The 12,790-nt window shown below is 38.6% G+C and overlaps 1 protein-coding gene across 1 annotated transcript in view; it reads right to left on the bottom strand.

Moving 5' to 3' along the window:
- Positions 1-12,790, bottom strand: part of NLGN1 (neuroligin 1) — a 376,495-nt gene that overhangs the window by 322,398 nt on the left and 41,307 nt on the right. Inside the window, exon 2 of the mRNA XM_058811941.1 lies at positions 3,018-3,107. The gene's annotated coding sequence lies outside the window, so the exon portion shown is untranslated. The remainder of the gene's footprint in view (positions 1-3,017; positions 3,108-12,790) is intronic.

The raw sequence follows: 12,790 nt of genomic DNA on the forward strand, positions 1-12,790 counted from the left end.
GCAACTCACAGCATGTTTGATCTGACTTGGCCAGAAAAAAGATTTCTCTAAACAAATCCCTCTAAATAAAACATCTTTTCCCCGAAACCTATCAGCTCATTATTGGTTCTTTAGGAAATTTTGCATCATTAACAGTGAAGGGTAGTTTCAAGATATTCATGAACTTGTTAGTGAAGGAGGATTAAAACATATCTTAGCCTACACTGGAAGTTTCTGAAGGTACATAGATTTACCAGCTGCAGAAAAAAAAAGTAGCAACACATTTCCTATATATACACCTTGCTAAATTCATAATAAAATTCCTGAGTGCAAAAAAAATCCCACAAAACCAAGTAAAAGACACTCTGACCAATCATTATTGCAACCAACATGTGTTTCTCAAATTGTTTTTGACTCAAATCAAACCGAGAGCAGAGGACACCTGGAGGTGTCTGGCTCCTAATGAAAGAAACACATCTACTGAGACAAGATCGGATTTTGTATATTTGTTTTTCCTGTTGAAAATTGGTGTTTTCAGTGATTCATAGCCCAAACCTCTCCCCTTCAGCTCTGTAGTGATGAAATGACCAGACTGAAAACAGGCTCCTGTTTCAGACCCTAATGTCTTCAGTGATTCCTTAGCCCTTCTATCACAGAGCTCTTTAAAGATGATGCTTGGTTTAAAAGGACAGAAAATTAAAATATTAAGTGAATTACAATGGAAAGCATAAATCCTTATCCTCATCTAGATTTAATATTTGATTGTTCCATTGACATAATTGTGTAAAACAAGCAAAATGGGATGAAGACAGAAGAATGGTAAACTCAGAGGAGAAAGTTACAAGCAGGATTTTTCTGCAATCCATTTTATGGAAAATGTAAATAATTTAGAACCTGTGCACCAAACTTGCACCTCCTTTTCTACTGTAAGTTATTACGTGTACAAGATAGTTTTTTATGCTGTATCAATTTTTAAATAGACTAAATTCCACAGATTATGCAACATACCAAAAATAAGACACCAGTTTCATGAAAGCCGGTGCCCTTAATGCAATAAAAACAGGCAGATAAAGTGAAACTTAGCAGGTAAATAACACATTAAATCAAATATACCAAAAGAAGCAAAGTATTTACAATGTTGGGATGTTATGTATTAATACAAGTTATTCAGTATATGCAAAATATTGAATGGAGCACAGTAGTCCACCAGAAAAAACCCAAGTCATGAGGAGAAGCATCAAATGCCTTCTCCTGGTAGTTTGATGCTTGGAATGATCTAAGCTAGCTGCTAAAATCACTGAGTGAATCAAGAAGCAGGGAATGTCACATGTGAGCAGGAAGGCAGACACGAAATGCCTGTCAGGTGTTATGACAGAAATCTGAAACCCTTTGCACAGCATCTGAATCCCAGCCCAGCTCCAGAATCCAGCACAGCCTCCCTTCTGCAGGGCTCCCCAGGGACAGGGTCAGAAGCTTTTGGCGAGTGAAGGTGGCCACTGACTGCATCAAGTGTCACAGTCATATAAGTATGGGCCAAGCCCTCCTGGCCCTGCCAGACCAGACAGACAAACCAATACAAGAAAAACATTTCCTTTCTTCTAGCTTTAATCCACCTTGGGAGGCAGCATGGATGGTGATAAAGCCATGAAAGGGCACATAAATACCTCAGGACAGCTTCCACTCTGAGCCTGCAGGACTTTATTTTAATAGTTGAACAAGTACAAAAAGCAGCTGATATTCTCCTTTGAAAGCTGCTGTGTGCCACTGACAGCTGAGATGATTTACAGGAGCCATCAGAAACTTCCGCCTGCTCCTCTCAACAGCTCATTTTTATTCAAGAAAACAAAGTAAAATGGGCTTCACATTAGGCTCTCCTGCTGTCTTAAATCATTAAATAATTGTGCTGAATTCATCGTGACCTTGTGTTGTGCTCCTCTAAATATCTCAGAATTATTCTTCTAAAGTAAACCAAATCAAAGAAACCTATGATCCCAAATAAAGAGCCTAATATTGATAACAAGCTTTCTTTTCCACTAACAGCCAGACCATTACCACTCCCAGGCTGATAATGCCTGTAAATTAAAACATCCAGTGACATTTAAGCAAGCGGAGAGTTGACAGAAATTCCCATCAAGCCCTCCTTGCAAGGTTAAGAGAAGACCTTCAAGAGAAAAGAAATTTGATTGGTGATACATTTCCCAGGTCGAGAGGGGCTTCATACTGTGCCCTAATGTATGACTTCATTATATCATTTATATGCTTCTGCTCTGGCATCAGTCATCACTAACGACCCAGCCCTTCCTCATCCTTCACACAGCACTCATCACAACTGGCTCCTCTCAACATTTCTGTCCCTTTTTGACCAAGGTACTGGTTGCCATCTCAATTCATTACCATCAAAACATGACAGCTACAGAATTAGCTGCAGAAAAAGGAAGATTAGATTCCCAAAAGCAGAATTCTGGTCCTTTCAGCAGGGAGCTGAGCAGTGCCACTACCAGATTGCAGAGGTCCTCACCTCTCGGGCTGTGCTGCTGGTTATGAGCAGCTGCTCTGAAGCTCCACCAGTGGAATTGGCTAGCAGCTACCTTTCCCTTTCCATCCAAAATGCAAGAAAACTTCTTTTTAGTATTCTCCATCTGCAAGCCTGTCATTGCTTTACTCTGCAGAAGTCTAAATGCCTTGTGCTGCTCCTAACACAGGTAGGAGAGGGATGGAGGGGCTTAGAGAGGTCTCTGCTCCCTCCTTTCAGCACAGTGTGCCTTCCCAGGAGAGCTTTTGAATCTTCCAGGGAATATCCACCTGAAAGTTGCCAAAACAAACCCTCTCCTGCCTCTTCCAAGCCTTTCCCTGGTACAGGCTACAGTCTTCCCACGAAAAGTCTACTGGAATATTCCCACAGAAAGTCTACCGGAATAGTCCAAAACTGAAAGGACACCTTAAATCTTCCCCTCAGTCTCGCTGCTCCATCCCAAAGGAGGACACAGCTATTCTTCAGCAATGTTTGCCAAGCCAAATGTGCTTTGTATTGCCAGTACCTGTCCTGTGCTTCAATCCAAAGAGTAATGCCACCATTCCAGAGCCATTGACACAATCCGGAACAGCCGGTCATTATAAATCACAATGTCCTAATGAAGGATAAAAAGAAAAGGAACATTTATGTGGCAGACATATTTCACAGCACATTTACACTGGCATTTTTCAAGAGCTGAAAAGGTATATGGATAGAGGGTGAGAGAGGAGAAGTGAAATAAAGAACTATGATATACTTGCAGGGTGTCTGTTCTGAGCACAGACAAATTTCTGAAAACTTTTTAAAGGTCATGGTTCCTTGAATTTACACTGAAAACTTGAAGTTTTTTTCCTTTTACCTTGCTGATCTTAACATGTCCTTCTCCTTTGTGATCTCATGCCATGCCAAAGCTAGTTACTAACTTTCTTAGGCTTGTTGTTACTGTTGAGGAAGTATTATATTTATGATGCACTATATTATAGTGATAATTAACAACAATTTACGTCAAGAGTTTTCATTATTGTGATCCCTGACACGAAATGCAGTGCAGAACACAACAAAATAATATTAGTAATAGAAATACAAACAAGAGATTCAACTCTCTGTACAGTTCAAGGAAGTGGCACCTATTTTAAGGAGATCTTGCTGGTTTTTAGAAGTGTTTAACCAGCATGAAAGGAAACCTCCTATGAGCTTGTGAGCTTTGATGTCTGAAGAATTTGTATTGCCATTTAATTCTTTTAGCTCATTTCTCCTGTGCAGTTCTGAAGGCTTCATTGTCACTAGTACTCTAGAATAAATTCAATAATTGAGAACCTTAATTTTTAGTCTGCCTGCTTGACCTTCATATCTTAATCTACAGAGAACATCCACATCGGACATCATGACAACAGAAAAATCCCATACAGCATTTAATGCCCTTTTAAAGGCTTCAAGCATCTTACTTTTCTTCCTTTTTTTTTTTTTCTTTTTTCTTTTTTCCACTAGGGATTGCTCACACTTACAGCTGGTGAGGGATGAGCAGGTTAATGACAGGACCATAAAATAAAACTCCACTTAAAGTCAGAGTAAGCGTAGCAGCAAGTACCAGGATCTTCTGAAAACCTAAATGAGTCTGCCAAAATGGTTACATATGTAGCAGGAACCGCAAGTAAATCCAAGTCTATGGTCCTAAAGAGTAAGTGTAATCACTATTTTATCTCCATTTAAGTGATACATTAGGACAGAAGGAACACCACTGCTTTCCTTGCTGCACAAACAGATATTTAACAGTGGTAGCATTTATGCAAACTACCTATTAAGCTACTAAGAAAGTGCCAAAAAACGCAGCAAAGTAATTAAATAATGGACAAGGCCTGAGTTTTAGTATAAGGTTTCCAAACCATAAAAGCAATGCCAAAAGATAGTATAAATTCAGTATTGTTTGAATGGAGTCTTGAAGTCCTGTACTCTAATCTACTCTTTATTACTCATCCACAAAACATCTAGCAATTTTTATTACAAGTCTCATCCATTACAGTATTAAACTTAAATTCAATATACACTGCAAGGTCATGATCCTGCTGGTAATGAAAAGCTGCGTCTCATTGAGCCTGCTTCATTTAAGGCTTAGATCCCTTGACCTACTGAAAAAAATGAGCCTCACAAAAGGCGCGCTCAGATGTCAGAAGGAGTCGGCTCGGCATCCAAGTGGAAAGTTTACTTAGCATCTCCAAAAGCTTTAATTGCACACCAGGCCCGATTTATAAACCCTTCCGATGTTCATGTTCTGGAAGAAAACCCCTCTGGTTATCTGATGTCGAAGTTGAAATTAGTCCTTTGGATCAAATAACCACAGCACAAAACAATTTAAGCCCGCTGAATGTGCATTTTACCTGCCGCTGGCTACAGCGAGCCCATAATCTTTGGAATCACTACCACTTTACCCAATATTTGCTAAGTTGTGGGTTAGACTTTGTAGTATTGCATCAGCAAATGTAATAACATTAATAATGCTGGTTTTGAAAAGGTAAATAGCATATTCTGGTCTGAATATATACTAAGGATGAAGTCAGAGTGACATAGCCCAACCTGTGACATTACTAATTATAGAGGACCTTATATTCTTAATATTTGGAAACAGATGTTAACATTGACAAAAACCTAATCCTTAAACCATTTTCACATCTTTATCTCCTTTTCCTTGCTTAATTATTTTCCTTCCTCCCATCTTATTACCTTTTTAACATCTGAAACTGAGTGATTGCTTCATGTGGAAGCAGTGTGATACCTTAAATTGTTTGCATTTCGATTCTGGAGCATGCAGCCAGGATTTGTCAAACAAACAACATAAGGCATGTGTTCTTGATGAGGTAGGTCAATTAATACTAATTGTAGTGCTCCTGTTATCTCACTGCCCTTGTCTCTTGCCACTAACTGTCCAGATAAGGACTTCTGTGAGATAACAGACCCAGACCAGCTGCAACACCCATCCAAAGGTAGAAAATTGCACAAAACCTGTCTAGTTATTGCTTAGCAACAGCATAGTACTGCCTTAGTACCTTGATTTGCCAAGGCAGTTCTGTTTTGCAGAATCACAGAATCCTCTAGGTTGGCAAAGATCTCCAAGATTGTCGAGCCCAATTGCCAACCCAGCACTGCCATGTCCACCACAAAACCCTGTCTCCAGGTGCCACATCTACTTTTTAGTTCCACCAGAGATGGACTCCACCATCCCATCTGCCTGTTCCAATGCTTCCAAGACCATTTGTTGAAGAACTTTTTCCTCATAGTCCATCTGAACACAAACTCACCCAACCAAAGCAACTTGAAGCCATCTCCTCTCACTCTGTAACTTGTTACCCAGGAGAAAAGACCAACCCACACCTGCCTACACCTTCTTTCAGGTGATTGTAGAGAGCAATAAAGTCCCCACGAGCCTCCTTTTGTCCAGGCTCTGGAATGCATGAGGATAAATTTAAAAACCCCTCTATGATATTTTTCTTTTCTGTCTGCACATGAAGATCTTTTCCTTTTTCCACCCAGAACTCTCCTCCTGGAGATATTGGATCAGTCTCATAAAAGTCTTTCTTCCATCTGCAAAACCAGTGAGAAGGAAATCAGTTGTACCTTCATATTTAGAGACATATTTACTGTTAGCCACACAATTTTCCCCCTCCCTGGTGTGAAGAATTACTTTCAAGTCAGTTTTCTGTAGCAAAATACCTGCTTGTGAATGGCTGTCAGGAATAAGGGTTCCTAATCTGGCTTAATGATCTAAACTATAGACAAAATAATAGACAAAAAATAATAGACAAAAAAAGAATTGGACTTCTAGCAAGGGTGCTGGGATTTGCAAACCATGCTGGGAATGCAAAGACATTATGGCAAAAACAGAGTCACTGCTGCCTGCATTGCTCTCACTGTGAAAACAGTAGTAGAACCCATCCCAGAAATTTAAACACTGAGTGCAAGATAAAGAGTGGAAGACATATTTCATAAATGGAGACTAAAAAAAAAAAATTTTTCAACACTTAGGGACTTCATGTGACACTCCCATTGTTAGGAATGGGAGCTGAGCCAAAGTGGTTATACTTAAAGGGAAGAGACAGTTTGGAACTGTTAAATGGAAATATTTTGTACAAAATGTGTAATTAAATTGTGGAACACTCTTTCATTGTAAAATACTTTGCTTAATAGCTTAGGAGGATGTAAAAAATACTTAGATATTGTAGACATAGGGACACATGCAATATATCATATCCAATTAGTCTAAAATAGTGTATTAGTCCCCACTTGTAGCACAGAAAAAATTCATCTTCCTGTTCAAGATACAGTGCTCTCAACCACTGGGGTAAATATTAAAACTGCTCCCTAGAAGTACATGTCTAAAACTGGCAAAGCAAACAAGAAATTATGAAAAAAACCCATTTTTCATACTTCAAGGAATGGTGTAACACTGATCCTTATATGCAAAGCTGAGCCTTATGTCCTCATTAAAAAGATGTGTTTTCCACAGACAGAGAAGGAAATTGAGTAGAGCACATGGGAGCTAATTCACAGCTCATTGATGGAATTCTTGATCTACTGAGGGTCAAGTGATTAAATCATTGACCACCTAAAGCATTAATGAGCAAAGCCATGTCACTTGCAGGTGGTTTACAGCTGAAGTGACATTACAGGAAGGAGCAGGTGGTGATGAGTCCTGAATATGCTTTCTATCCACAGAAATAGGTGAGGGGGATAAAAATAACAAAAATCCCCAGGCAATAACTTTGAACAATTATTTGGCTGCACAGAGTGTTTTGAAGGCAGCAGAAAAATACAAAGTGGAGGGAGGCAGGAAGAGGCTGATTTCTCATTACAGAAAGAAGGCAAAGCTTGCCCTTCTCTCATATCAGCAGGAGCTTGGTGACACCTCATTATTTTGGAAGTTGCTACTACAAACAGCTCTACCAAACATCGAGTGACTAAAGCACCTGTTTCCACTCTTGCCTTTGTCTCTGTAAAAGCATTGAGCTTAGTATATTCTCTTTAGAGTCAGGTTGGCTTTTTTTGCCTTGTCTTATGCCAAAATATTCATTTGTGAGTGGAAAATCCCTCAAAATAGCATATCTGAAAGAATAATAGAACCAGCAACCATCAAACTGCAGTAACACAAATATTCACTGAGCAAAACAGTGGATCTGTCCCAGGAATTAGAGCTGATAACATTGCTCTGCAATGACATTAAGGCTGTTAATTTAATGGTAACTTCACATTCCGAGGGGTCTTGTTCTCAAACTTTCATTACATTTCACAAAGGAAGTTAAAATCATTCTTTCTTTCACCCAGCACGTGATACTTTGTAAGAGCAAACTGCAAAATTAAAGTAATTTCAGAAGAGATTTCAGATACAAATCTCTGAACACACTCAGTGGCCTGTCAGGGATGTGCAGCAGACCATAGGAAAACACAGATCATCAGTGGCAACAGTGTAAATTTCACCTCTCCCTGCTGAAAGGCATCACAATGGCTGTAAAAATAAACCATTAAGATGCCCCAGAACCTCAACACCAAGAAGGAGATTTGAACTGTGGGAAAGAAATGTCAGTGTTATTACTTGAGTTACACTTCTCACTTGCTAAAACTTTTTTTTTAATTATCTACAACTAAATTATCTTTGCAACTAAACTTGATATTGTTCTGAGAGTTAGGAGTAAATTCAGCACTGTTCTGTATTTTTTATGGCCAGTGACTGTGACAAAATATTCCTAGACGAGAGTAGGCTGCTTGCACATCAAATTGGTAATAATCCATATTTTGCCCTAACGAAATACTCCTATATTAGTGACTAATCTAATCCCAACAGATATATGAAAATTATCCTACTATGACTGAACTCTGCTTTCAATTTTTTAAAAAAATCTCCTTACTGTTTTACCCTGCCTTTTATTTAAAGCTACCACAATTTTAAATCACCTGGAATTACCTTAGGTGGCTATTGCCACTTTCAGCTGTAGTTCACATGTAACAAATATTATTTCCTGATTTAGGACAGTGAGAGAGCCTAATGTGCAACCCACTTTATTTGGTTTTTGAATAAAAATAGACAGTTGAGAAGAGATAGCATTTCCTTGAAGCCTCTTGTGGATTTAGAAAGCAAACCATGTCTGCATAAACAAAATATTCATTAGATTGTGCTAAGAAAAAACTGGAAAAACAATGGGCTTTACAAAGGGTAAATTTTGGAGAGGCGAGTATAAGAAAATTGATGTGAATTAAATAGAGTCCAGAAAATCAAGTGTAGTAAAGGAAGGATATTACTGCCTATACTTGTTCCAATAAAACATTTACAGAATGTCACAAATGGGAACTGGAGCTGGTGTGCAGAAGCAGAGGATGAGGAAAACTCTATCAAGGATAAAATGACAGCACCAAAAGGTAGAAGGAATCCAGAATACAGGAGGATTATGTAAATGATAACAAGCGCCTGAGGCAATAAAAATACTTGAAAAATGAAAATACTTTCATTTTTCAAATTGAAAAATGAACATCAAATAGTGCAAAGCATCTCAACTAATACCAAAAGATATTTTAGGCATAATTATACACCTAGCAACTGACAGGCAAGAAAGGTGATGGGGTGTAAAGGAGCAGGAATGCTATACAGCAATTATTCCTGTACCTTTCTCTAAAACTGAAGAGGGCAGACAGTTGCCTAAGACTCAACACATGGAAATGATGGTGAGGAGTCAAAAGAAAAGGTGATGATACCCAAAGTGTCAATTAACTTGATTGTTGTTCATAAAAGCCATAAAAGACCAGAGCCAAACAATGCTCATCTAACAATACTACATGAAGTAAGCACAGAAATTGAAGAAGGTGTAATGAAAATTTATATTTAGCACCATCATTTCAGGAGACTGGCATGGGGCCAAGCAGACACACAGCAAGAAATTACCAGTCAGTTCATTTCCCATTAGTTGTTGAGCAAGCCTTAGACAACCATTAACAGGATCACACTGGGAGGAGGGGAACACGAAAACTCAGAGCATAATCAAGGACAGCTAATATTGTTTCAGGTCATGCCTCAGTAACTCAGGTTTCATTGGGCCTGTTGCTGCCTTGCCTGGCAGAGGGGTGCACTAAATGTCAAAGATGTTGGTTATTTAGATTGTCAGCAAACATTTCACAAAGCTCCACCTTTGGTCAGTGATCACCTCCACACAGCAATTTCTGACACTCTAGGGAAAGGAATCTGAGAAAACAGGAGGTGCAGATGATGGCTGCTCTCTAGGAATTTATATTTCTATTCACTGTGCTGTGCACATGATCCATACATGTATGGAAAATGACTGGATGTGACCACAGTCACACTGGAATATTGGAAAAAATTCCTCTGCTTGGAAGGACAGAGCTGGGGACAACAGACAGCTGAGAAACTGTCCTTGTGGGAAGAATTGCAAAATATATACCCAAAAAAAGGAGGAACAAGGAGTTAACTTAGAAGGAAATGTCAAATACAAAGGTGAGAGAAGAAAGTAAGACACAAGTGTTTAATGCAGCTAGGATGGCCAGCTCCTCAGCTGGGCTTAGTTTGTCTAATTCCTTTGATTTCCACTAAGTAAAGCCATTTACAGAAGCCACGCCCCTTGCTTGTTATACCCTGATTTGATGAGAGCTTTTTCTAAACTTGGCTCAATTGCTAAAAAGAGGGATGTGGGATTTGTAATGAATCAGGTCTGCATTCTGTGTTAAGTTCTTCTGGTTCTGTTTTTTTTTTATTATTATTTTATTTTTCCTGAAAGGGCAAGCAAATAACTCAAATCCCATGACAGGTTTATTGCAGAAAGAAATGGTAATATTTGCATCATAACGTTTTTTTTCTTGGAATGCAGTAAAGTACTATAGAAGAGTATCTAAGTAATTTCTTTGGCTGAATTACGTAGAGAAAAAGAGCATGTTGATTTATACATGGGCAGGTTTTTTTCCCCCCTTCATTTTATTTAGAATAAAGCCAAGTGGAAAGGGAAGCTTATAAAACAGATTTGAAAGAAAACAGCCCCCTCCCACAACACTTGACAAATTCCAAGATTTGCTTTTCCAAGATATACTCTTTTGTCACCAAAGTGCTGTGTAATGGATTGCTGTAATAAAATTATTGCACTGGAATGATCTGGTTTACATAAGAATTCTTAAGCTTTTCTTTGCCTTTACAAAGAATATATGAAAGCAAATTAGGAATTAGCTGCTAGGTTTAAAATAGTTAAGTGTGTTAAGAAAAATGCAGATGTGTAATCCTGCAAATGTATGATAATTTAACATAAATAATTCTTGAATTAATTAAAGGATTTACAGGTTTGTCTCATGTTCTTTTTTTCTGGCTTTTCTTTTTGAAAGCGTGACTCAGAACAATCATCCTACACATCCTGGCACATGGAGCCTTAGGGGTGGGTTTAGTGCACACAGCTATTTATAGGCAAAATTTCGTATGTCTTGGACCTCCTCAAATCCCAGAATCTAACACATTTTTTACTTAAGGAGCCCTCGTGGCTGTACAGTCTTGTAATCATCCTTAGAGCCAAGAGTTGGATAAATCAGAAAAAAATCTATTCCTTCACACAGGTCTTTAATTGGCCTGAGATGATCTCAAGAAATGAGAGGCACGTCTCCTCTCACTCTGAGCAGGACGTATGGATTCTGAAGCACTGCTAGTCCCTGCCAAATTGGGTGTGTGTCAGAGGGGAAGGCAGAAGGGAAGATGGATATTTTTTAATGTTCATAAGATCTGGATGTAATTTTTGACTGTAGGACAAAAGCAGTGCCTCATTCAGCAGGATGACAAAAGGTTATTTGACACCTGGCATAAAATACACTTCTTGCAAGAGCCTGGCATGAACACCAAAGTGACAATGAGTAAAATGTCAACGTCTGTGCAATAAAATCATTGATGCTGAATGTTAAACAATCACAAACAGAATTCTAAGAACATTATGCCTCTTCTGTGAACAGCCAAAAATTAGTCAAACCTAAACTGATATTAAGAAAATAAACAAACCTAATGTCCCAAGACCTTTACCATTACCTTTAGTGTCCTAGGACATCAGGTAAACTGTAGGAAGCACACAGTGCCACTTGTTAATGAATCACAGGAGATAAAATGACATCAGTCCAGTTAATGGATACTGTTCCTTGCCAAATCTATGGCTTTAAATTTAATTATAGTTGAGCTTCATCAATCATATAGCAAAGGAACATGGTGATGAAGACTTGAACTCCAAGATCAGCCCTTAATCAACAGGCATTTGCCTCATCCTCATCTAATACACTTGCCTGCAGAAACCACTTGGTAGAGAAAAGGGAGCTGTGATCTGTGAAGCTCTATGATTAATGGCTGCATTAGGAGAATTCCACCCTTGCCCTATATCTATAGCTCCTCACCACAAATATAGATTAAAACACAATGTTTGGACTCAAACCTAAGAGTTCTCTGATTTTATAATCATTTTACTGTAATGCTACTAAACCATGTCTCCATGGGACAGCCATTTTTGTCTAGGTTTCCCCATCCTTAAAATAAGTTACTGGTGTGGTTTAAGATCTTTCACTGGATTGCAATGATTAACCTTTACATTTTGGGTAGATGGAGGTTCCTGAGACTAAAGAAAAAGTTTTCATTCTCATCATTAGTCTGGATTAGCACTTCATAAGGAAAATCTCCTTATTGTGAAACATTCTTATTTCTGTGTAAAATTCACTGGGAGAAATGTTGGGGCTTTCCTCCCTCCTTTCCTTTATGTAATTGTATGAGAGGAAAAGGAATAGAATTAAAAAAAAATGTTTAATAACTACTGAATGTCATAATATAAACACACAAAATACCTCCCCAGCAATTTATTGAGTCTAAAATCAGATCATGGGAAGGACAGGTTGTCCTTCAACTCAGGAATTAAACACTACTCCTTTTCCTAAAATTCTTCTCTGATTCAAAAGTGGTCCTGACAACCTATGGTCCTCAAACATTTCTGAGCACCTCAAGATGGAAAATATTCTTTATGCAATCCCAAATTTTCCTTCCTCCCCACTCAACACCCACTGAGGTTCCCATTCCTGCTTCTGTCCCCAACTGCATAGAGAAGAAAGAAACAATCTGCAAGTCTTTTTTTCAATAACTAAGAGTATCCACAGAAATCTACATCTCGCCTACATTCAGGCAAAGCAAAAGAACAATCCTGTTAAATACTCAGCTAACATTTCTACTGACCAGAGGTACTTGGTCATCAAGCATGAGATTCACCGCAGGAACACTCTCAGAAAACAGCAGCCACTCTCAGAAAA

Source organism: Ammospiza caudacuta, chromosome 11 (genome assembly GCF_027887145.1).
Source record: "Ammospiza caudacuta isolate bAmmCau1 chromosome 11, bAmmCau1.pri, whole genome shotgun sequence".
Classification (NCBI taxonomy): Eukaryota; Metazoa; Chordata; class Aves; order Passeriformes; family Passerellidae; genus Ammospiza; species Ammospiza caudacuta.